The sequence below is a fragment of the Papio anubis genome, chromosome 8 (genome assembly GCF_008728515.1).
Source record: "Papio anubis isolate 15944 chromosome 8, Panubis1.0, whole genome shotgun sequence".
NCBI lineage: Eukaryota > Metazoa > Chordata > Mammalia > Primates > Cercopithecidae > Papio > Papio anubis.
In genome coordinates, this window is record NC_044983.1 from 65,041,990 (window position 1) to 65,069,027 (window position 27,038).

Sequence of the window (27,038 nt, forward strand, 5' to 3'; positions counted from 1 at the left end):
GAAAAGACTTCCAGGGCTAAAAGCATCTTTCTCAAGAGGCATGAAATTCCACACTTGACTTTCTCACACCCCTTGAAATTCTATCCCTTAGAAATGCATTTTGGTTAACTTGCTGACCTCTTTTCAAACTTTAAACCCCCTGGGACAGCTGCACCCTAGGGTGGCTTTGCTTAACAGTTTGCTTTACTTGAGTCCTGCTGAAAAGCCCCATGGTTTTTTAGAAGAAAATGCAGAGGAAAGGGAACTTAGGGGCCTGGGTCACTTCAGAGAGTCACAGACCAGTTGAGACCTGGGGAGAGTAGGGGGTACCAAGCAGCAAAAATATTTTGTACTGCTGGATGTGAAAGAGACGACAAGAAAAGGAACTGGAAATAGACCCAAGTCAAACTTATCTTATCCCAGTATTTTACATGGAGATGGATGTCTTGTGGAGGAGTCAGAAAGTCAGGCCTGGACACTATTGGCCGCGATACAGGGGAAAGCTTCAAGGCTCTAAAATTGTGTTCCTTTCTCATCATACCTACTTTCCTCCCTTCCCACCACGTGTTTTTTCATCTTGAGTTGGTAATTACTTTTTACATTGAAATTTTACGACAGCTGACCAGGGTTTGTTTTCAAGTCATTATAACGATCAGTTAAGGCGTTTTCATTAAGACCTAAACCAAGAAAAATCCTTGTATTGAACACACACACACACACACACACACACACACTTAATTCATTTTTTAATTAGTTAATGATTTTTCCTTAGGAACAGCTCTGTATTATTGATATGTACCAGAAGAAAGAAAAAGTTCACCACTTTGTTGTTTTAATACCAATAACTGTTGAAATTTCAATTGTTACAAGTAGTTGACTTTAGAGAGTGTTTTCTTGCCTAAAGTACCAGATCAGCTGAGAATGAATCTATGGAGCAATGTGTTCCAAGGGCCAGTGTACTTTTCTTTTTTTAACTTAAAAAATGGTGAGTTGGTTTGTTACATAAAAATGATTTCAACAATAATAACTTGCATGCTTTCTGTCTTTCCTTCTTTCTTTTGCTCAAAAATAATGTACTGAATGCCAAAGGCATGCTAGGCTTTGTTTTAGCATCTTGGGATGCAAAGCTGAATAGAACACAATCAATATATATATTGGTCAAAATCCAGAGGCCATTTGTTTATTCTGGAATAAAGGCATCAACAAATTGTCCTATCAGACCTTTTTATCCAATCATATTTCTGTATGGTTGTCCATACCTTATTGAACCTGACCATAAAAATGAACCATTCCCTCTGTATCTTTAGGTCTTCATTCTGAAGGCTCCCATGAGTATGCGTTAAATAAATTTATATATCTTTTCTCCTATTAATATGCCTTTAGTGAGTTATTTTTCAGTGAAACTTCAGCAAGTAAATGGGAAGTTCTCCCTTGGCCCCTACACTAGGGACACAAAACCATGTCTATGTGATTCCAAAGACCATCCCTTAGCTACTATGCTATAGTTCTTTCCAACATTGAGGAAGAAAACCAGCAACACACCATCAGTCTGCCACCTGAGAGGCATTCACGAATGTTGGATAAATGCTGAATGAATGTTCAAGTCACGTAGCAAATTAGTGGCAGAGCTGAACGTAGAAAGAAACCAGGTGTCCCACCAGTGTTCTTCCCATGACCACACTTGGCAGCAATCTACCTTGGACCCAATTTAGACAGACGAAGTTGTCAAACTCACACCGAGAAAAGTTACAGAAGGTCTGGCCTTATGTTGAACTCTCAAGCCTCTGAGTTAAATCTTTCAAAACCTCATCTCCTTGCAGGTTACTGCCAGCCCAGCGGGGTGGCTCAGGCAGGAGCTGACCCTTTAAATGGCCTAATAATCAGACCTTGAAAAGTCCAGCAGAAACCTCAGAAAGCCAGATGAGATGAGGATCCAGGCATGTAGTATGATAATAAAGAGCCCTAACCAAGGCTTAATTTTTCACATAAAATGAGCTTGGCGAAACAAAAAACAAAAGCACTTGGAAAAGAGAGCTCTCACTCCATACCATATTTTGAACATTACCTAAAACACAATTTCTCATTGAAAAAAAGTTCAGAAAAAAATTGACTTCACCACAAAGAAAATGAAGGTATATACCGAGGAGACATTTGTCTTCCAGGAATTTAACTATGAAATAATTAAATTCAATGGAGTATGTAATTATACAAAAATGAAATCTGATCTCCCTAGAAATTTCCCCTCTGCTATCTCAGGGGATTGAACCAGACCCTGTGTTTCTTCTTGTTTGCATTTTCTGCATTAATCTCGTTGCAATTTGTAACAAGGGATCCCAGTATTAACCTTCAGATTGGTTTCACATCTTCTGGAGCTCCCACGTAGGGGAAGGGTCAGTTTTGCCATTGCTGGAGGGAGCCTGTGGGTACCTCCTGGCAAGCAGAGGTGACGGGGGGTGCAGTCGCCTTGTTGCTGCGGCTCTGTCGCTGGGGCCATCTCTGAGCCTGACACTAGGATTCCCTGCAGAACAAAGGCCTTGCTCACTCTGGGTGTTTTTGTTTTGTTTTGTTTGTTTTGTTTTTAATGAGTATTTTTTTTTCTAACTACAAAACTTAGATAAACCTCTTGAAAATGCTTACGGGCTGAACGCTTAAACTGGCAGAATATGTTTTGCAAAAAGTGTGTTTTGTGATAACTTTGTTTTATTAACATTTAGTGGTTTATTAAAACTATAATAAGGTAAGAGGGGAATGCCTTTTTCAGATCCAGTGAGATCTTTTTACCCTTCTATAAACTGTGTGAGCCACATACAGTTGTTAACAAAAATAGATATTATTTTTTCTTATTCTCATCAGTACTTTGGGAAAGAGATTTAGCATGTAATATCAATTAGTTTTCCAAATGGAATAGCTTTGTGGTGCTTTCTTAGGAATGAACAATATTTAGGTTATTATTTGCCATGTTTTCAGGCATCTTATGAAGAAGTGTGCAGCATTTGATAGACAAGCATTTCACTCTAAGGTATTTTTGGTTATGTGGCAGGTGTAAAGAGACAGACTCACATTTGCTCTTCTCCCTGCCAGGCTCTTGGCCTGCCCAACTCCCCACCCTTTTAGGGGAGTCTGAGTGGCGAAAACTATACGAATGACAACCCTAGCTGCAATCAGTGGAAAAGCACAGATACTATTTTTCTTGGCTTGCACACATATTTTATGTCTTTTGCCAGATGAAAAGATTGGCAATACAGTAAAAGAAGCATCACAACTGTTCACTGTTTTTATTTTCCTGGTTTTCTTGATGAACAATCTTCTGGCAATTTCAGGATTGTCAAGGTTGCTGCTTTCAAAGGCGGATTCACCAGGGGGGTGGGTGCCCCTCCTCCACAGCTTTTCTCTTGCCTTCATTACATCAGCTGCTACTTAGGGCCCTCACTTGGCCACAACAGCCTGAATTGGAGGTTATAAATTCAAAAAAGCAAGAAAAACTTTCCACTTTCTCTGCATCCCTAGGATAAAACACCATAACAGAGCAATGCTGAGGTCTCCAGCCTAGCTGCTCCAGGGTCTGGTTGGTTCCTAAAGAAATTCATTTTGTTTTAAGTTTTTCTTTGATATATACTTTAAGGCAAGAATTAGGAGCTCTCAGGGGGTTGAATTTTCACGTGAGTGTTTTAAACCCAATAGAAACACTGACTGACATGTAGCATTTGTGAATATGCTACTGTAATTAATGCCCCAAATCGAGTTTCTGCCTTTTTCCAGGAGTCCTGTGAGGTTTACAGATTAATTCCGTTGCAGACTTAGGATCCTTACTCTGATCCTCTTTAGGGAAATAAAAAAGGCAGGAGGCTTTTGGCTTAGACTGCCAGAGTAAGAACAATAGGCCTTAACGAAGTTCTTTTTCTTTGCCCCCTTTTTGAATGACGACTTTTTACTTCAATGCAGGAAGGTTTCATGAAGGATAAGGAAAAAGATCCCCTGTTCTGTTTGTGTACAAGTGCGTATTTAATGACTGTGGGTCAAAATATATCACAAAAGCATGGTCTTTGACGAAAGGGCTGGATTTCAATCTAAAGAGGATGGTTAAGAGACTTAGAGAGAGGTGATCTAACTGTATTGTTCTCTTCTGTTATAGGGTTTTTTTTTTTAATCCACTGCGTCTTCTCAAGAGGTTGCACCCACTGTCTTCCAAGGCTGAGAGCAGGAACTGTTCCCTGTGCTTTCAGCATGGGAAAAGGGTGGTTTGTTTTCCTTCCTCCCCACCCCATTCTTTTTCTTTTTTGATAAAAGAGTGAAAATAATGAGTGAAGTTACAAGTATACGGAGGTTGCTGAACTGACATCAACTGACGTTTTTCTGATTGCAGGATATCTGTGGGTTCCCAGCAATTTCAATTTCAGTGACTCACTGTATATTCCCTGCATTACAATGCCTACATCTACCAGACCTGAACAGAGAACTCCTTATGCTGATTTATGGTTTTCACAACTGCAAATGTATTAATTGTTTTTCATTCATGAGCATCTCTAGCTAGAAATAAACATTTCACATAGACTTTGAAGAAGTTAAACATTAAATTTAAATGCTCTAACACTGACCAAAATCAGTAATAGACTAATTTTAGACTACTTCATTCCTGGACAGTCTTCTAAACACATTGATTTTGTTCCCCAATGTTTTTTGATTCTTAAGCAACTACATTTTATTTTCTTATTTACAACTACATTTACAAATGGTAAAATTTATGGTCAGAAAATGAGTGTCTGATTCTTTTAAACTTGACACAAATCATTTGTAGATATTCAATAGAAAGTATTCACATAAAAAATAAAAACTCTATTGTTTTTCTTTTTACTTGCATGACTTAAACCGTGAAGTGGCTAAACTGGAATTTCATAAGTCTAACCTAAGCCTCTTATGTTTGGTACAACTTTCACATTTTTGTTGACTAAACTGAAGGGGGAAAAAGGAAGATACTGATTTTAGAAACTAACAATGTGCCACATGGGAAAAGACGTTCAGTTGCCAACAGGACAAACGCCTCGCTACCTTCCAGCATGAGCTCCCCACACTCCTCTACAGAGCCTCTGGGAGGTGCCTGTCCGCCCCACTCCCTTTTCCTAAGACACATTCTGCCTTTCCCTCTGCGTGCTTTTGCTGCTTTCAAAGAACAGAAACATAATATTTTGCCAAGACTTTGTGTGCACCTTACCTATATGAGTTACATTATAAATATCATTCTATTCAACTTTCAAACCATCCCCATGAGGTAGACATCTCTATTTTACAAAAAAAAAAAAAAAAAAAAAAAAAAAAACCACACACAGACACAGAAAGATTTGTCTACTTGCCCAAAGTTACAGAGCAAATAAGTGACAGAATAACTTTTTTAAAGCAATAAAGCACTGTCGTTTTTGTATATATACTATATGGTAGGAGTGCGAAGAGGGTGGTCCATTCTACCTGGTGGGAGAGAAAGGGAGAGAGTAAAGCCTTCCTGAAAAAGATAACAGGAGTCGAGCCCTGTAAGATGAGGAGGAGCTCAGTTTTCTGATTCCAAAGCCAAAGCTATTTGCATTATTCACTTTCCTAATCTCTTCATTCTCTTGGCCTATACAAATGCTACCTGTACTTCAGCACCAGGCTCAGATTCCTTCGTGAAAACTTGCTGACCACCTCTGTCCTTTGAACTTCCAGGGCAATTATTCATTAGGCAATTTAATTGATGAATGTCACTTTGTGAGATCCCTTTATCAATGAAATAGGTTATAAATTCTTACATGTTCATCTGTATTTGTGGTTGATCACATCAAGTACACAGCAAGCTTTTTTTAAATACGTTTTATTGTATTTCTCATAGTGCTTTGGAGAACATCTTAAAATTATTAGGGGCTTGACAGATCTTTCATATTATTTTAACTCTATTTTGTCAATTAAAACTGACAGTTACAAAACTCCTAACTGCATATCCCCCACTACTATACAAGTATGGTAAAAACATTAAACATTCAGACCAATGAAGGGATAAGAGGCAATCTAATTACAGAAACATCTAAATTAAACATACCTTAAATAAGTGAACTCTTTTTCAAGTAATCCAAAGCAAATGTAAACAACTGTCCACCTGATATTGTTTCTTGATTCATCTCCTCACCATTCCCCTTTTGTCTCTACCAGAACTGCCCTTAATAGCCCTTGATGGGTAACACTTTCTTGCATACACATATCTGTCTCCATGGCAGGCTTCTTCCATTAGACACCACTGCACTGGGACCAAGCACTGTGACCTGTTTATTCTCGTGTCTCCAGCACTGGCACAGGACCTGACTAGTACATAGTAAGTAGATGCTTCATGTTGAGTGAATTGATGAAGGAATGGGGACGTACATTTAATTATAATCCCAGATGGGAGCTACCGGGAGAAAGCTTCACAGGGAGCCGTGTGGGCACACGGTAGGGGTCAACGCTTACTTGGTCAGAAAAGATCAGTGGGTATGTAAGGAGGGAAGACATTCTAAGTAGAAAATCCATGTGTGAGGGCAAAGACTGAGTCAGGGATGGTCAAAGAATGGCTGACAGAATGGTCACAGAAGCCCTGTAGGAAACAAATCACCCCAACCCCACTGGGATCCCAGCACGCCTGACACCACCAGGCATAAGTCCTCCTTCCCAAACGAACAGATAGGATTTCAACAGATAGTGTCTTTTATCTCTAAGCAAGTTATTTCATAATCTGTTTCCTTTCTCAGAGATAACCTGCTTATCTACTAAAAAGAGAAACATAAACTGTTTATAGTTCCTCTGCATAAAAGTCCTTCTTAATTTCCAAATTATGCTCTTTCTCATGCCTTTTTTTAAAAGTAGAAATAACCAAAACAGTTTTGAAAAAAATGTTGGAGAGCTTATAATGTCTGATTTCAGGACTTACTATAAAGCTACAATAATCAAGATAGTGTGATATTAGCAAAACAAACAAGAAAACAAAGATATATAGATCAATGGAACAGAATGGAGTATAGACACACACATGTATCGTCAATTGATTTTTTTGACAAAGGCGCCAAGGTAATTCAATGGAAAGAAGATAGTCGTTTCAACAAATGGTGCTGGACTAATTAGCTACAAGCATTTTTTTTTAACTCATCTAACATCATATACAAAATTAATTCAAAATAGATCATAGGCCTAACAGACAAACCTAAGACTATAAAATTTGTAGAAAAAAAAACAAAACAAAACAGAAGAAAATAGCTATGACCTGGGGTTAGGCAAGATTTCTTAGATAGGACACAAAAAGTATAACTCAAAAATCATGAAAGAAACAAATTGACAAATTGGACTTAATTGAAATTTAAAACACCTGCTCATCAGAATAAACTGCTAAGAAAATGAAAAGATAATTCACAGAATGGGAAAAAAATATTGCAATTCACAAACATAACAAAGACTTTATGTCCAGACTGTACAAAGAACTCTCAAAACCTATAAGATAAACAACCCAATTACATAAATAAACGCAAAGTGTTTAAATATATGAGATCACATTTCTGCTCTGTATTTCTGTTCAAGTTTGCTATGAAACTAAAACTGCCGTAAGAAATAATGTTTATTGGCCAGGTGTGGTGGCTCACGCCTGTAATCCCCGCACTTCGGGAGGCCAAGGCAAGCAGATCACGAGGTCAGGAGATTGAGACCATCCTAGCTAACATGGTGAAACCTCGTCTCTACTAAAAATACAAAAAAATTAGCTGGGCATGGTAGCAGGCGCCTGTAGTCGCAGCTACTTGGGAGGCTGAGGCAAGAGAATTGCTTGAACCCCGGAGACGGAGGTTGCAGTGAGCCAAGATTGCGCCATTGCACTCCAGCCTGAGCAACAGAGCGAGACTCTGACTCAAAAATAAATGAATTAATTTAAAATAATTTTTATGAAATATGTTTTTAGGTTGGGACAGTGGTGCACACCTGTAATCTCAGCACTTTGAGAGACCAAGGCCAGCGGATCACTTGACCCCCAGGAGTTGGAGACCAGCCTGGGCAATATGGTGAAACACCCGCTCCACAAAAGAGTATAAAAATTAGCCGGGTGTGGTGGCGCATGCCTATAGTCCCAGCTACTTGGCAGGCTGAGCTGGGAGGATCACCTGAGCCTGTGAAGGTCGAGACTGCAGTGAGCTGTGATGGTACCACCGCACTCCAGTCTGGGCAACAGAGTGAGACCCTGTCTTGAAAAAGTAAATAAATAAATAAGTATGTTTTTAAATTTTATGTAATTAAATATGAGGAAGCAATTCTAAAAAACGGTATTTTCCTCCTTTTTTCCACATGAAATGAGAATTAATTTTATACTACCGCACCAAGCTTAAGGCAATAATTCAAATTGAAGTTCCAGTAAATGATGTTTTCAAAACTCTGTAAGTAGTTTAGACCTTTATAAGCCTTTATAAGCAGTTTTTTTTTAGCACCTCCGTGGGCAAGCCTGGGCTTTTCACCTTGGTGGTTATTCTGAACGCAAGTTCACAGCTTTGGTTCACTCAAACTGGTGAGCTTCGCACAAAGTAAAACAATGTTCCAGTACGTTGGCAGCGTGCCAGTCGTGGATACCCCTCTTCCAGAAGGGATTTTTTAAATCACAAAGTGGACTGATCCAGCGCGGATGGCTTACTATAAACTCATTACCATTATGAATAAAACAACTGAAAATGGTCTTCCTGCCCTGGGCCAGAGGAATACTTTATTTATGTTAAACAATGGTACATCACTGAGGATTTGTAAATTGAAGATTACAGAAGACACACTACTAATTCCTCACTGAATAGGCTAGCTAACCCTCTAAGACTCCACCACTTGGTTGTGACCCTGTAACTCTGCCTGGACAAATCCAAGTTTGTGTTATTAAACCACCATAATATTTCAGCAAAACATCTCTTTCATTAGGGGATGTAGAAGGCCAGTTGATAGCCCTCCATTGCAGCAGCTATCTCCAAATTTATTTTGGAAAACACAATAGCTGAATGGGCCTCACTTTGTGAGTGGTGGTTCCTGCCCTTCCATCTTGCTGGACAGCATGTCTGCTATCATTTTATTAATAGTTGATATGGTCTGGATCTGTGTCCCCGTTCAAAGCTCCTATTGAATTGTAATCCCCAGTATTGGAGGTAGGGCCTGGTGGGAGGTGATTGGATCATGGGGTGGATTTCTCATGAACGGGTCACCACCATTCTCTTCATGCTGTCTCACGAGAGCTGGCTGTTTAAAAGTGTGTGACACTTCCCCCCACCCCCCTCTTGTTCTTGCTTTGCCCACATGACAAATCTGCTCCCCCTTTGCCTTCCTCCATGAGTGTAAGTTTCCTGAGGCCTCTTCAGAAGCCAAGGATGTCAACACCATGCTTCCTATACAGCCCGCAGAACTGTGTGACAATTAAACCTTTTTTCTTTACAAATTACCTAGTCTCTGGTATTCCTTCATAGCAATGTGAGAATGGCCTAACACAGGAGTGTTAATCAAACTCTGATTTGTGATTTGGTTCTGCCAACCAGATTGTCCTTACTCAGGGAGGGAAGGAATAAATACCCTCAACACTGCCATGTGCTTCTCAGGCCCTCACTCCTTGCTGTGGTCTTCTTGCCCATAATCTACTCGTCTCACCCTTAGTCCCATCTCAATTAGCTACAATTTAATTCCACCCAAAGCAATTTAAAACATCCAATATTTCTTCCTGAGAAAGAGGACATAGAGTGCTCAGACTGCATCACTTGCTGTGTGCAGACACAAGGACATGGACTGAAAGAAATCACTCCTCTAGAGAGGAAAGGAAGCCCAGCAGCACACTTTTTCCAGGGCATACTAGAGAAAAGCAAAAGCCTTAGCAATGTTATTGATAAAAACTGCCCTGCAAAAGCAAGCATGGAAGAGGCTTAGGACTATCTGAAAATGGCACTAAAAGCCTACAAGAAAGATACAGGAAAAATCAATGTGTTTTCCTACTGTCTCTCACCATTCAGTACAATACTTCTGACACCAGAGGTGTGGGGGTGGATTTCCCTACACACCAACCAAGCAATCAATTCAGCAGCAGACCAGCTAGGTGTCCTGAAATTCGATTTAATTCTGACACTATCAGGTAGCATCAGATCCCACAGGTTGAGGTCTCAGTCCCACAACACTGCCCCCTCCATTTCAGATGCCAGTCACAATCCCCAGGTTGTGACCTGTGCTTCTAACTGACCAGCTATAAATTGGGGTTCCCACCACCCTTCCTTAGGTTAGATTTATGTGCTAGACCTGTTCACAGAACTCAAGGAAACACTTAACTTGTGTTTACCAGATTATAAAGGATATTACAAAGGATACAGATAAATAGCCAGATGAAGGGATAGATAGGGCGAGGCATGAGGGAAGGGGTATGGAGTTTCCATGCCCTTATCAGGCACACCACCCTCCAGGAACTTCCATATGTTCAGCTATCCAGAAGTTTCCAGAACTCAGTCTTTTTGGGTTTATATGGAGGCTTCATTACATAGGCATGATTGATTACATCACTGGCTATTGGTGATCAACTCAACCTTCAGCTCTCACACCTCCTTGCAATTTGGGAGGTGGGGCTGGAAAGCTCCAATCCTCTAATCACGCCTTAATCTTTCTGGTGACTAGACTCTATCCTGAAGCTACCTGGAGGCCCCAGCCACCAGTCATCTCATTAGCATACAAAAGACATTCTTATCACTCCAGAGATTCCAGGGGTTTTAGGAGCTGTACATGAGGAAATGGAGATGAAAACCAAATATCTATTTTACAAAATTGCAAGACCCAAGGCAGAATTCCATATCTGCATTTAATCCATCAGGAACAAGACAATTTGCAACAATTGGCAAAGAACGATCTGCAGGCTTTGACTATATAGAAAAAGAAGTTTAGACTAGACCAGAAAAGACACAATTCCCAGGGGGTCCCATAGCTCCCTGGGGTCACATGGCTATGATTTTCTCTTTACTGAGGGTAGGCAAGGTGTCTTTCTCTTTTTTTGTTTTCCAAGACCTAAGGCATCATAGGTGGTTAATAAATGTTTTGAGGAATGGAGTAATGAATACACGAATCCATCTTCTCTCAACTGTTCAGTTTGTGAGGAATTTTCAAATCCTTAATTAAGAACAGACACATCTATACAGAAGCAAGCTAGAAGTGTAAAACAAGCCTTCAATATCTATTATTTAGAGTTGATGGTATGTATGAATGTGTTTGGGCTAACTCAGTACTAAAGCATTTTTAGTTCTTACGGTGGAGTTCAGTCATTTTCGGAAAATACTTATGTCAAATTCCTTAAATTTTACATTCTAGACATTACCAAAAGTCTGAATCACAAAGTGGGTTAAACTAAGTAAGTGGCATATTGCAACTTTTATTGTTTTACAAGATCCGATTCTGTCTCAATATGTGGCATTTTATCATAGTACCTGGCCTCAGTGGAACTTTTCAACCCCAAATGCTACTCCTGATTTAATTCTTCAGGGTTTTAAAAAAATTCAGATTGGTCTCTATCTAGACCTGCATCAGACTACTGAAACTGGTGGGGCTTAGGGGAGGAGAATGGGTCCCTCAGTGGTGGACCCATAGAGGGTCCTTCTGGCTTCTACTCTACCCTTAGCCAACATAGGCACTGGGGCAGCAAGACCCCAAATTTCCCAGCAACACATATCCCACTGGCCTACTCATCCCGCTTCTGCTCCTCCTCCTACTCTTTGTCTCTTCATCTTCCTTCCTTTTCCTTCTTTCCTCTTTTCTCCATTCACAGTCCTTACTCCCTCCTTCTTCCGCTGAAGGTCTGTGTTGGTAGCCATGGCAGCATGGCAGGTTCTTTATTTGGAAGATCCATGGCAACTGGGGCTGGCAGGGCTCATCTAGTAGAAGGGTGGCTGAGGAGGGCCATTCACCCATCACAACTGTTAAAAAAAATAAGCAAATACCTAACACGTTTTTTGTTTTTGTTTTTTGAGACAGAGTCTCACTGTCACCAGGCTGGAGTGCAGTAGTGCTATCTCGGCTCACTGCAACCTCTGCCTGGATTCAAGTGATTCCCATGCCTCAGCCTCCCGAGTAGCTGGGATTATAGGTGCCCACCACTACGCCCAGCTAATTTTTGTGTTTTTAGTAGAGACAGGGTTTCACCACGTTGCCCAGACTGGTCTTAAACTCCTGATCTCATGTGATCTGCCCGCCTCAGCCTCCCAAAGTGCTGGGATTACAGGCATGGGCCACCGTGCCTGGTCTGTTTTGTTTTTTAAACTCCATTTTAGGAACTTTGGGCAAATACTTTCCCAAGTCCCTATGTTGTCCCAACCATAACTAGAGTTCCCAGAATTTGTGGTAGAGGAATATCGAATTGAAAAATTGCTCACCAACACTGGAGTTGACATAAATATTAATAATCACTGCAAAGACAGTAACATTTTCTGCTCCCAAAGTGGAAGGAACAGCAGTCAGTAGGTACTGTTGACAATGCATTTGAGATCTCTCTTTCAGCCCTGGTTTCACTCATTGACCTCAGCAGATAGATCAGCTCCTTGGGAATTTGGAAAATGCTGATGCCTGGGCCCTACCCTGAGGAAACCTGATGCAATTGGTTTGCAGTGTGGCTTGGCATTAGGATTTTCTAAAGTTCCCCAGTGAATTCAATGTACAAGCAAGGTTGGAACCTACTGACTTCACAGAGTGAGAACGGAAGCATTGAAAGGAAGTAGGGGGAGGGGCCAAGATGGTCCATTAGAAGCAGCTGAGGTCCGGGGCGCTCATGGAGAGGAATGAAAGGGGCAAGTGAACACAGCACCTTCAGCTGAAAAATCCAGGTTCTTGCATTAGGACTGATTATGAAAACAACTGGACCCACAGAGAATGAAGAGAGGCAGAGCGGGTAACGGTCCACCTGGGAGCGATAGAGAGCCAAGGGAAACTATGTTTCTCCCATGGATCTTTGCAAGCAAGGGATCAGGAGATCCCCTCGTGAGCCCATCCCACCAGGGCCTTGGGTCTGACACACAAAGCTGTGTGGAGTCTCGGCAGAGCAGCTGCTCAGGCATGCACAGAGACCCAGGAGCTTTGCATACTTCAGCCCTGAGATCCCCAGCAAATGTGTCTGCAACTCAAGCAAGGCGGGAGGTCCATACATACCCTTAAGAAAGTAGCAGAATCCAGCGAGGCAAGCAGCCTCATTCTGCAAGCCCCACTTCCACGACACCTCCAAAGATAAGACCCACTGGCTTGGAATTCCAGCCAACCCCCAGCTACAGGATGCAGCCTGCCTGAGATGAGGCGGAGCCTGGAGGGGGCGGCGGTGGGAAAGGGCGGTCGTCACCTCTCCTGTTAAGTAGACTCAATCATTCCAGCCTGTGGGCTTTGGGGCATCCAAATGGTCTAGAGGAGAAAGGGTCCACCCAGCAGAGCAACACAGTCTCTTTGCCAGATCGTGGGCAGACTGCTTCTCTAAGTGAGGCCCCAATCCATTCTTCCTCACTGAGCAGGACCTCCTGGCCAGACCCCCTAGCCACACCCACCAGCATGTGTTAATAACAGAGCTCTCTGATTGCTCCCTGGGGCTGAGTGCCCAAGGGTGGGGAGGGCTGCCACCTGGGTTGGTTGGACAGCTCAGCTGTTCCAGCCTGCCAGCTTTGGAGAGTCCAAGCTGACAGGGGCAGAGCGGGTCCCTACCATATCACAGCTGTTTTGTTGAGGCCTGGCCAGACTGCTTAAGTGAGATCCACTCTCCTCACAGGGTGGGTCCTGCCAGTGGGGTCCTCCAAGTTGGGGCCTCCAGCCACCCCTGCCCATGTTCTCCCTGGGATGGAGTGCCTGAGGGGAGAGGCAGGCTACCACCTTGGCCTTGGGGCTTCTCAGCCAGTCCAGACTGTGGGCCTGTGGAGAGCCCAAATCAATTGGGAGCTGAAGAGATCTCCAACACAGAACAGCTACTCTAACAGAAAGCAGCCAGAGAGCTTCTTTAAGCAGGTCACTGATCCCATTCCTCCTGATTAGGTGAGACCTCCAAACAAGGGTCTTCAGCCACCTGATACAGGTGCATTTGGGATGGCAGTAGGTCAGTACCACCCGCGACCCCAGAGGAAGAGCTGGCTGCCATCTTTGATGTTTCGCAGCCTTCACTGGTGATACCTTCAGGTATGGGAAAAACTGAGGCAACTACGATCTTGAGCAGACCCCCAACAAACCAAGCAGCCCTACAGAAGAGTGGACAGACTGTTAAAAGAAAAACAAACAACAACAACACAAACACAAAAACGCCATCCAGAGGTCAGTAACCTCAAAGATCAAAGAAAGAGAAGCCCACAGAGATGAGAATGAATCAATGTAAAAATCCTGAAAACTCAAAAAGCCAGAGTGTCCCTTTTCCTCCAAATGCCAAGAACACCTCTCCAGCATGGGCACAGAACTGGGCTGAGGCTGAAATGACAGAAGTAAACTTCATAAGGTGGGTAATAACAAACTTCGCTAAGCTAAAGGAGCATGTTGTAACCCAATGCAAGGAAGCTAAGAATTAGGATAAAGCAATGCAGGAGCTGACAGCCAAAACAGCCAGTTCAGAGAGGAACATAACTCACCTGTTAGAGCTGGAAAACACACTACAAGAACTTCACAATGTAATCAAAAGTATTAATAGCAGAATAGACTAAGTGGAGGAAAGAATCTCAGAGCCTGAAGACTATCTTTCTGAAATAAGACAGGCAGACAAGAATAGAAAAAAAAAAAGAATGAAAAGGGATGAACAAAATCTCCAAGAAATATGGGATCATGTAAACAGACCAAATCGACGACTGACTGGGGTACCTGAAAAAGAAGGGAAGAATAGAATCAAATTGGAAAACATACTCCTGGATATCATCCAAAAGAACTTCCCCAAACTAGCAAGACAGGCACATTCAAATTCAGGAAATGCAGAGAACCCCAGTAAGATACTCCATGAGAAGATGATTCCCAAGACACATAATCTTCAGATTCTCCAAGGTCCAAATGAAAGAAAAAATGTCAAAGGCAGCCAGAGAGAAAGGCCAGGTCACCTACAAAGGGAAGTCCATCAGACTAACGGTGGACCTCTCAGCAGAAACCCTACAAGCTAGAAGAGATAGGGAGCCAATATCCAATATTCTTAAAGAAAAATAGTTTCAAACCAGAATTTCATATCAAACCAATCTAAGCTTTATAAGCAAAGGAGAAATATGATCATTTTCAGACAAGCAAATGCTGAGGGAATTTGTTACTATCAGGTCTACTTTGCAAGTGATCCTGAAGGAAGCACTAAATATGGAAAGGAAAAACCATTAGCAGCCACTACAAATATGTTAAAGTACATAGACCAGTGAAGCAATCACATAAACAAGTCTGTAAAACAACCAGCCAACATCATGATGACAGGATCAAATCCACATATAATAATACTAATCTTAAATATAAATGGGGCAAGATCCATTGGTATGCTGTCTTCAAAAGACCCATCTCACATGCAAAGACACATGTAGGTTCAAAATAAAGGCATGGAGAAAAATTCAAGCAAATGGAATACAGAAAAAAGCAGGGCTACAATCCTAGTCTCTGACAAAACAGACTTTAAACCAACAAAGATTTTAAAAAGACAAAGAAGGGCACTACACAATAGTAAAGTGTTCAATTCAACAAGAAGGGCTAACTATCCTAAAAATATATACACCCAGTACCGGAACACTCAGATTTACAAAGCAAGTTCTTAAAGACCTACAAGAATACTTAACTCCCACACTAATAATGTTGAGACTTTAACACCCAACTGACAACATTAGCTCCTTAAGACAGAAAATTAACAAAGATATTCAGGACCTGAACTCAGCTTTTGGATCAAGTGGACCTAATAGGTATCTATAGAACTCTCCACCCCAAAACAACAGAATATATGTTTTTTTTTTTTTTTTTGAGACGGAGTCTCGCTGTGTCGACCAGGGTGGAGTGCAGTGGCCGGATCTCAGCTCACTGCAAGCTCCGCCTCCCGGGTTTTTACGCCATTCTCCTGCCTCAGCCTCCCGAGTAGCCGGGACTACAGGCGCCCACCACCTCGCCCGGCTAGTTTTTTGTATTTTTTTAGTAGAGACGGGGTTTCACCGTGTTAGCCAGGATGGTCTCGAACTCCTGACCTCGTGATCCGCCCGTCTCGGCCTCCCAAAGTGCTGGGAATACAGGCTTGAGCCACCGCGCCCGGCCAACAACAGAATATATGTTCTTCTCATTGCCACATGGCACCTATTCTAAAATTGATCACAGAATCAGAAGTAAAACACTCCTCAGCAAGTGCAAAATAACTGAAATCATAACAAACAATATCTCACACTACAGTGCAATCAAATTGGAACTCAAGATTAAGAAGCTCACTCAAAAAAACCACACAACTACATGGAAATTGACCAACCTGCTCCTGAATTACTCCTGTGTAAGTAATGAAATTAAGGCATAAATCAAGACATTCTTTGAAACTAATGAGAAAAAAGAGACAATGTATCAGAATCTCTGGGACACAGCTAATGCAGTGTTAAGAGGGAAATTTATAGAACTAAATGCCCACATCAAAGAGCTAGAAAGATCTCAAATTAATAACCTAACATCACAAGTAAAAGAACTAAGGAAGCAAGAGCAAACAAACCCCAAATCTAGCAGAACACATGACATAACCAAGATCAGAGCAGAATTGAAGGAGATAAAGACATAAAAAACCCTTCAAAAAAAAAAAATCAATGAATCCAGGAGCTGATTTTTTGAAAAAATTAGTAAAATAGATAGACTGCTAGCTAGACTGATAAAGAAGAAAAGAGAGAAGATTCAAATAGACACAATCAGAAATAATAAGGGGGATATTACCGCTGACTTCATGGAAATACAAACAACCATCAGAGAATAATATGAACACCTCTATGCAAATAAATTAGAAAATCTAGAAGAAATGGATAAATTCCTGGACACATACACTCTGCCAAGACTGAATCAGAAAAAAATTAAATCCCTGAATAGATTAATAACGAGTTCTGAAATTAAGGCAGGAACAGCCTACCAACCAAAAAAAGCCCAGAACCAGATGGATATACTGATGAATTCTACCACAGGTACAAATTGAAAAAGAAAGACTCCTCCCTAACTTATTCTATGAAGGCAGCATCATCCTGATACTAAAACCTGACAGATATTTTTTTAAAAAAGACCCCGTCTCTACTAAAAAATACAAAAAAACTAGCCGGGCAAGGTGGCGGGCGCCTGTAGGCCCAGCTACTCAGGAGGCTGAGACAGGAGAATGGCGTGAACCCACGAGGCGGAGCTTGCAGTGAGCCGAGATCTGGCCACTGCACTCCAGCCTGGGCAACAGAACGAGACTCCGTCTCAAAAAAAAAAAAAGAAAGAAAAGAAAACTTTAGGCCAATATCCTTGATGAACATTGATGCAGAAATCCTCAACAAAATACTGGCAAACCAAATTCAGCAGCACATCAAAAAGCCTACCCACCACAAGCAAGTAGGCTTCATCCCCGGGATTCAAGGTTGGTTTGACATACGAAAATCAGTAAATGTGATTCATCACATAAACAGATCTAAAGACAAAAAAAACACACGATTATCTCAATAGATGCAGAAAAGGCCTCCAATAAAATCAACATCCCCTCATGTTAAAAGCTCTCAATAAACTAGGTACTGAAGGAATATACCTCAAAATAATAAGAACCATATGTAAGAAACCCACAGTCAATATCACACCAAATGGGCAAAAGCTGAAAACATTCCCCTTGAAAACCAGCTGATAGGGTTTGGCTGTGTCCCAATCTAAATCTTGAATTTTAGCTCCCATAATTCTTATGTGTCACGGGAGAGACCCAGTGGGAGGTAAGTGAATCATGGGGGCAGGTCTTTCCCATGCTGTTCTCTGATAGTGAGTAAGTCTCATGAGATCTGATGGTTTCATAAAGGGGAGTTCCCCTGCACATGCCCTCTCTTTTGTCTGCTGCCACATAAGACATGACGTTGCTCCTCCTTTGCCTTCCATCATGATTGTGATGCCTCCCCAGCCCCATGGAACTATGAGTCCATTAAACCTCTTTTTCTTTATAAATTACCCAGTCTTGGGTATGTCTTCATTAGCAAAGTGAGAACAGACTAATACACTGGCACAAGACAAGGATGCCCTCTCTTCCCACTCCTATTCAACATGGTGTTAGAATTTCTGGCCAGGGCAATCAGACAAGAGAGAGAAATAAAGTGTATTCAAACAGAAACACAGGAAGTCAAACTATTTTTTTTTTTTTTGCAGATGACATAATCCTGTATCTAGAAAACCCCACTGTCTCAGCTCAAAATTTCTTAAGCTGATAAGCAACTTCAGAAAAGTCTCAGAATACACAGTCAATGTGCAAAAATCGTTGGCATTTCTATACACCAACAACAGGCAAGCCAAGAGCCAAATTATGAATGAACTGCATTCACAATTGCCACAAAAAGAATAAAATACTTAGGAATACAGCTAACAGGAGAAGTGATGGACCTCTTCCGGTAGAACTACAAACCATTACTCAAAGAAATCAGAGGTAACACAAACAAATGGAAAAACATTCAGTGCTCATGGATAGGAAGACTCAATATTGTGAAAATGGCCATACTGCCCAAAGCAATTTACAGATTCAATGCTATTCTCATTAAACTACCATTGACGTTCTTCACAGAATTAGAAAAACACTATTTGAAAATTCATATGAAACCAAAACAGAGCCTGAATAGCCAAGAAAATCCTAAGCAAAAAGAACAAAACTAGAAGCCTCACTTCCTGACATCAAACTATATTACAAGTCTACATTAACCAAAACAGCATGGTACTGGTACAAAAACAGACACATAGACCAATGGAACAGAATAGAAATCCCAGAAATATGACTGCACACCTACAACCATCTGATCTTGGACAAACCTGACAAGAACAAGCAATGGGGAATGGATTCCCTATTCAATAAATTGTGCTGGGAGAACTGGCTAGCCATATGCAGAAGACTGAAAGTGGATCCCTTTCTTTTTTTTTTTTTTTTTTTTTTGAGACGGAGTCTCGCTCTGTCGCCCAGGCTGGAGTGCAGTGGCCGGATCTCAGCTCACTGCAAGCTCCGCCTCCCAGGTTCACACCATTCTCCTGCCTCAGCCTCCCGAGTAGCTGGGACTACAGGCGCCCGCCACCTTGCCCGGCTAGTTTTTTGTATTTTTTAGTAGAGACGGGGTTTCACCGTGTTAGCCAGGATGGTCTCGATCTCCTGACCTCGTGATCCACCCGTCTCGGCCTCCCAAAGTGCTGGGATTACAGGCTTGAGCCACCGCGCCCGGCAAGTGGATCCCTTTCTTACGCTATATACAAAAATCAACTCAAGGTGGATTAGAGACTTAAATATAAAGCCCAAAACTATAAAAACCCTAGAAAGCAACCTAGGCAATACCATTCAGGACATAGGCATGGGCAAAGATTTCATGAGGAAGACACCAAAGGTAATTGCAACAAAAGCTGACACATAAGCCTAATTAAACTAAACAGCTTCTGCACTGCCAAAGAAATTATCAACAGAGTAAAACAACAACCTACAGGATGGGAGAAAATATTTGCAATCTATACATCTGACAAAGGTCTAATATCCAGCATCTATAAGGAATTTAAACAAATTACAAGAAAAAAAACCCCATTAAAGGTGGGCAAAAAACATGAATAGACAATTAGCAAAAGAAGGCATACATGTAGCCAACAAACAGGACAAGAAAGCTCAACATCACTGATCATTAGAGAAATGCAAATCAAAATCACAATGATATATCATCTCACACTAATTGTAATGGCTATTATTAAGAAGTCAAAAAACAACACATGTTAGCAAGGTTGTGAAAAAAAAAGAATGCTTTTACACTGTTGGTGCCAGTGTAAATTAGTTCAATCCATTGTGGAAGACAGTGTGGCAATTCCTCAAAGACACAGAGGCAGAAATACCATTTGACCTAGCAATCCCATTATTGGATATATACCCCCCAAAATATAAATCATTCTATTATCAAGATACAGGCATGCACTTGCAGCACTATTCACAACAGCAAAGATATAAAATCAACCTAAATGTCCATCAGTCATAGACTGGATAAAGAAAATGTGGTAAATATACACTATGGAATACTATGCAGCCATAAAAGAGAAAGAGATCATGTCCTCTTCAGGGACATGGATAGAGATGGATGCCATTATCCTCAGCAAACTAACACAGGAACAGAAAACTGAATACCATAACTTCTCACTTATAAATGGGAGCTGAATGATGAGAACACATGCACGTATGGGAGGAAACAATGCAGCAGGCCTGTTGGAGGGTTGTGGGGGGTAGGGAGAGCAGCAGGAAGAATAGCTAATGGATGCTAGGCTTAATACCTAGGTGATGGGACGATCTGTATAGCAAACTACCATTGAACATATTTACCTATGTAACAAACCTACACAACCTGCACATGTACCCCTGAACTTAAAATATTTGTTACAAAAATTTTAAGGAAGCAGAGAGAAACAGCTACTGTTGTTTATGGAGCACCATAATAGTGTTTATACATGTGATCTTATTTCATCCTTACAGCAATCCTATCCAGTGAAATATTCTTACTTCTTTGTTGCCTTATACCTCCTTTTGTTTTGGTTTGGTATTTATAGTGGTTCTATTTTTTTACTCTATCAAAGCTACACAAGAACATATTTAAAAATCACATAATTCTACAAGATGTATTATAAAAATGAGTAGCCCCCATTCTACCTAAGACACTGAGTCCAATTTTCTGACTACACAAAGCATAGTGCAAGAGATACCAAGGGGAACTTCCAGTGAAAGATGGAATTTTGAACGCGAGCACTTAAGGCTCTTCCTTCCAGAAACTTCTCTACCAAATTTTGAAAAAGGCATATATTCACAGGAATAGAGAAATGCAAGGGCAGTTGAGGGATACCCAATTCTAGAAGCTAGAAAGCAGAAGAATGGCAATTAAATTAAATTACTTGTTCTGAGAAAATTAAATCCTTAACCAGCAGGAGAAAGTCAAGATGTAAGCCAATTTTTACCACAGAAACAATTCCAGAAAGTCTTAAAAATAAAAACTCCATGTTCTTCTAGAATCAGTGATTAACTGAGACTAAAAACAGCAAGATCTGTTGACAGTTTGCTTTAAACCTAAGTCATATATCTCTTCCTTCTTTTGGAGAGTGAGTATTAGTCTTTTTCTCACCATAGCAGATTACTAGAGGTTTATTCTTTGGGAAAAGAGACTGGAAAACACTGAACACAATTGACTGCAAGGATATCATACTGAAAAAAGGGGGTTACATGAATTTTTACATGCCAAAGCTGAGGATGCTCAGCCTTTTCCCCCACTTTACATAAAAGTTCACATGATATCCTTTTGATGTTTTCATAATGTCTATAATATCAATAGTTTTGTCCATCTTTCATTCTTAACATAGGCAATTTGTATTTTCTCATTTTCTTGATCAGTCTTGCTAGGGGCTTATCAATTTGTAAAATCTTTTTTAAAAACCAATTCTTAGCTTTGTTGATTTTTTAAATTGTATTTCTACTATTTTATTAATCATTGTTCTTACTACTTTCTGCTTTCCACTTTCTTTGGGTTTAACTTGCTTCTTTTCTAATACATGCATTTGGAATTATAAATGTTCTCAGCACTGTTGTAGCTACATTCCATGAGTATGATATTGTCATCACCATTCAGTTCGAAAGATTTCTCTTTTCTATTGTTTTCTTCCGTGTCCTGTCCAATTTAGAAGTATATTGGTTAATTTCCAACATTTGGGGATTTTTATGTAAGTGATCTAACTTAGTTCCACTGTGGTCAGAGAACACACTTTTCATGATTTAATTCACTGAGACTTGCTTTATGGTGCTGTATGAAATCTCTTTTGGTAATGTCTTATACATATTTGAAGAGAATGTGCCCTTTGCAGCTGCAAGTCTAGTACTGTATATGTTGATTATGCCAAGTTGATTCATAATGTTCATAATTTCTGTATTCTTGCAGATTTTACCAGTTGCTGTATCAATTACTGTGAGAGGTGTGTGTCTTAGTCTACTTAGTGTTGCTGTAATGGAATACCTGAGGCTGAGTAATTTATTTTAAAAGGAGATTTATTTGGTTTACAGTTCTGCAGGCTGCACAAGAAGCATGGTGCTGGCATCTGCATCCAGTGAGGGCCTCAGACCTCTTCCACTCATTGTGGAAGGTGGAGAGGAGTCAGCATGTGCAGAGATCACATGGCAAGCGAGGAAGCGAAGGAGAGATGGGGCAATGCAGGCTCTTTTTTTAACAACCAACTCTAGCAGAAACTAATATAACTCGCACATTACTGCAAGGATGGCACCAAGACATTTCATGAGGGATTTGCCCCCATGACTCAAACACCTCCTTTTAGGCCTGTCCTCCAACACTGAGGATCAAATGTCAGCAAGAGGTTTGCGGGGACAAACATCCAAACTATAGAAATATGTAAAAATTTCCCACAATTATTTTAAAGTTCTTGTCTGCTAATTTCAAGGTCTATATCATCTGTTGATCTTCTATTTTTTTCATGATTATTAGGCAAATGTTTCCATTTCTTTGCATGTCAAGTAGTTCTATAGCAGACATTGTGTATAGAAGAACTGTAGAAACTTCAGATAGCTAATCAACTTAATTCATAATCAAGGATTGAACTAAGTTTGAAATGGGGCAGTCTTAGTAAGGTTTTTTGCCACATTTTTCTTTCCTTAAGTATGACCCACAGCCTGCTGTCTCCCTTTTCATATCCCTGAAAGGCAAGGAGATTTAGTCCGGCTCTTTGGTCCTGATTTTTGGCCTCAAAATCTGGCAGATTCATTAAGGAGAGACCTACTGTGAGTCTGAGGCAGGCCCACTCCCTCTAGTTTGACTTTGTTTCTTAGGCACCACTAGATTATGGGAAATTTTACTTTAACTTTCAGAAAACTTAGCCTAGTTCCCCAGCCTCCCATGTGCATTCCATGCATTTACAGCTCTCTAAGTTTCCAATCTGTCACATGGCCCAACATGGCTGCCAAAAGCAAAAATGCCTGCTATTTCCTTTAGTAGCATTCTTTCGGATGGGCCAAGCTGAGTGCTCAGTGTGAACCCAGAATTAGCAAATGTCCCCAGGAAAGAGAATGCCTAGTCATTTTCAGTTAATTGCAGAAGGACTCTAACTCTGAGGAATCCCAGTTCATCTGGTTACTTCTTCAGCTCTCTGCTGTCTTTAAACTTGTATTTATATTGCTTGTTTCCTCTAGTTATTGTAGGAGAAACATTGGAATGCAACAAACTAATACATCCTATTCAAAAGCAGAAGCTTAGCGTGATCTTTCAGATATACAAATCTGAACACATCATTCTCCTACTTCAATTATCTAATGACTCTCCATTGCCTTCAGATATAATCCAGAATCTTTAAAAGAAATCTCTTATGATAAGAGTGTTGTCTGAAAGTGCTGTATTCTCTCATACTCATGGAGCTTTGTGAGATTGACTGTTCTACTGGAATCTTCTTCCTTCATCGTCCCCTCTTCATCCAGCTAATTCTTACCTGCTCTTCAGGACCCAGTTAAGCTCCTCCTTCTTCAGGAAGGTCATTTAGAACACTCAAGGCTGATTTAGGAGCTCCTGCCTAAATTCCCTTGTCAAACTGCATTTAAGTTATCTGTTTACTGCTCTGAATTATCTTCTAAACTGATCTCTGATGATTAAGAACATGTCATATTCATCATCAGAGGAGTATCTGAGGGTAGAGTTTAACAGCATTTGCTCTGGACCCAAACTGACTAATTTCAAGTGTTAACTCTGCCACTTCTTAGTTGTCTCATATTGACTGAAGTTTTGAGTTCCAGATTTTTCATCTTAAATGGAGATAGCAAAAGCACTTACATAGGGTTCGACAAAGACAGAGTGAGCTCTGAAAAATAGAGTGCCCTGCACAATAACAGTATCATAGAAAAATACTTATAACAAATGAATATAATGGGTGGGAGCTGGAAAGAAAAGACAAAGTCATGCATTACTTACCTCTGCCCTCCTCTCACATTTAAATAAACACAAGTCAATGGAAAAGTCCATGAAGCGAGGGTAGGGGTTTCTTATAGTATTAAGCCAATACCAACCAGGGTTCATCCTCACTATTCCACCACGACTTGCCTCTGCATTGGTGAATCCAATGGTCAGTGCTCAATATTTACCTCACTTGGCCTATCAGCAACACTTGGTTCAAACGAACACTCTTTTTTTTTTTCTCTACTTGACTTCAAGGATGCCATATATTCTTGACTTCCTTCGTAGGTCACTATGTTCACCTTCTTTGTCTCCTTTGCAGAGTTCTCCCCTTTTCCCTGACCTCTTAATTTTGTAGTACCCAGGACTCAGTTCTTGATCCCCTTTATGGTCTTTATACTCATTCCCATAAAGATCTCATTTGATTTCTTAGCTTTAAAGACTCTAGAAATTACTTCTCTAGCCCAGACCTCTCCTGAACACCAGGCTTCTATGTCAAATTTCCTACTTGCTATTTCCATCCTGGATCTCAAATACACATCTCTAACTCACCACGTGCAAAACTGAACTCCTGATGTTTCTCCAAACCTTCACCCACAGCTTTCTCCATTTCAGTTGATGACATATCTATCCCTCCAGTAGCTCTGACCAAACTCCCTGAAGTTTGTCTTGGTTCTTCTCTTTTTCTCACATCCTACAACAAATCTGTTAGCATGTCCTGTTGGCTTTATCTGCTCTACAGGTAGCTAGAAGAAAGTTATCTTTTTAAAATGATTTTCCAGAGGACATGCAAAACAACTTCTCATTGAGTGGGACTTAGTCACATGTCCATGTTTAGCTCCAAGGGAGGCTGAGAAATGTGGGCCACATGATTTCCTGAAAACAAGTAAGGTTTCTTTCACTTTGAAATAGAACGGATTATTGGAGTCAAGCCCATCACAGATTCTTAAGGACCATAAGCCACTGTAGATTGGTGTATATACTGATATTTCCTAGAAAACTAGCATTTAAATCAGTTTTCTGAAAACCAGATGTAAACCTGTCTTAATAGTATTGCATAGCCAAGACAATATAGGAAGTTTATTTCCCTACCTTGGCCAGCAAAACTTCCCACGTGTTTCAATCAGGGATCTGTTTCAGAGAACAGAATCTATTCTAGCTAGTTTATTAAATCTTGACTGAAAGATTAATCAATGGTTATCAAATGGCTTAGAGAATTATTGAAAAGGCCAAAGAGACATAGGTCCAGATAGACAGACATCCCTAGGAATTGTGCTGCAAAGAAAAAGAGGCTGTCCTCTACAATCAAGAAGCCACCCACAAGACTGGGAAACTCTAGAACCATACCACCACTGCCACAATCAGGAAGCTGCCAGTCAGTGCCACAACAGTGTTGCCTAAGAGAAAAGAGCAGAAACTATGGAAATTGAGGTTTTCCCAGCTTCCAACTTTAAAAGAGCATCTGAGCATCTGATTAACAAACCTAAATGATATCCAGGGTCCTAGCAGAAGAGGGCCTGGAAGGAACTTGGAGTACATAAAAAGAGGACTCCTGTTTAAACGACATGATTTGCAAATTTATAGCTATTACAAAAGCATCTTGTTTATTTTTGTTCAGAAGCTAGAAGAATGTAGCATGGATAACTGAAATCTATAGGTAATGAAGGGAAATTATTTTCACCAGCATTTGCAATCTCCTCCACTCTCTGACCGTTTTAGTGGAAACGGTGATAAGTGACAAAATGTTTTGAGTTGAATTTTGACTTCTGCATGACTCTTCCCACAGTGCACTAATAAGTAGTAAAAGCTGGAAGGAAGACAGCTGTCAAGAAGAAAAACAAAATGCTTAGATCACTAATTCATCGGATAATCAGCCACGGAAAAGTTGAGCATTGGCTGATGTTTCCACACTGTGATGTTTACACCAACGATACAACATTTAAGAATACAGACAAAAAGATGTGCAAACAATTAAAAATGTTGAGGCTTTTGAGCAGAAAATTTCAAAAGAGAATTTTAAATAGACGTGTTAAAGCACAGAGAAAAAAGTGAGGGCCAAAGGGCCATGAGGGGATATTTTAATCCGAATCACAGTATTTTATTTCAAACGTTTGCAATGGACCTAATTTGAGTTCCAGCCAAACAGCCTCAGCCGAGTGGGATCTAGCCTATCTTTGCTTTTTAGTGAGCCTCGGCTGGTCATTTTGACCAGCCAGAAATAAGGCAGGTGGTAGGCCTCCTGCCAGTCAAACCCCCGGGGCTCTTTCATTATAAGAGGCTGGAGCTCTCTTCCTGCTCCCATTGACCTCCTGGGATTCAGCCACTTTCTTTCACCTTTCAGTCTCCCCTCCCCCTAGACTGGCACAGAGCTGACACTCAAATATTTGTTGAATTAATTAATTAAGGAGTGAACGAAGAGAACAGTCTCTCCAGCCTCACATTTCTTTGCAGTCGTCAAAATTGAACACACTAAGAGATCCGTGCCTCTTGCCCTTATAACAAATATAAGAAAAGGACAAGGTTCTAGGCTCTGAATAAGTTGGCCCCATCATTGACCCTATTCTCTAGTTTCTGAAACTTCATGTGTTAGCTGATACCCAGGAACCCTGTCAGCCAGAGGCTCATGTCAATTGATTGTAGCTTTTAGGCTAAGCTGCTTAAGACTCATGTCCAGCCTGAAGCATAGCAGGACTGGTGTCAATGTTAAGGCTGGCAGTGAGAACCTGGATGATGAAGGCACTTTTATTCTTCACTCCAGAGTCTTCCCTATACTTCAGACCTTCCCCAACCAACTTTAGAGACTCCTATCTCACCCACCCCTGCATCCCCCAAAAAATCCCCAGCCGGAGCTACTATCTTTGTGGCAGATTATTTTCTAACAACGGCTGCAACAATACTTCCCATCCTACACGTTCTTCTTTTGTTTTTATTTTTCTGTTTAGGGACAGGGTCTTGCTA

The 27,038-nt window shown here is 40.8% G+C and overlaps 2 long non-coding RNA genes across 2 annotated transcripts in view; both read right to left on the minus strand.

Annotated features, from left to right (window-relative positions):
* LOC110743961 overlaps positions 1-27,038 on the minus strand; it is a 131,156-nt gene that overhangs the window by 13,989 nt on the left and 90,129 nt on the right. The gene's annotated exons all lie outside the window — the stretch shown is intronic.
* LOC108587256 lies at positions 11,355-13,574 on the minus strand. The gene is made up of 2 exons (XR_001905620.2): positions 12,372-13,574; positions 11,355-11,915 (listed from the first exon to the last, which is right to left on the minus strand). It is a non-coding gene; the product is annotated as an uncharacterized LOC108587256 (long non-coding RNA).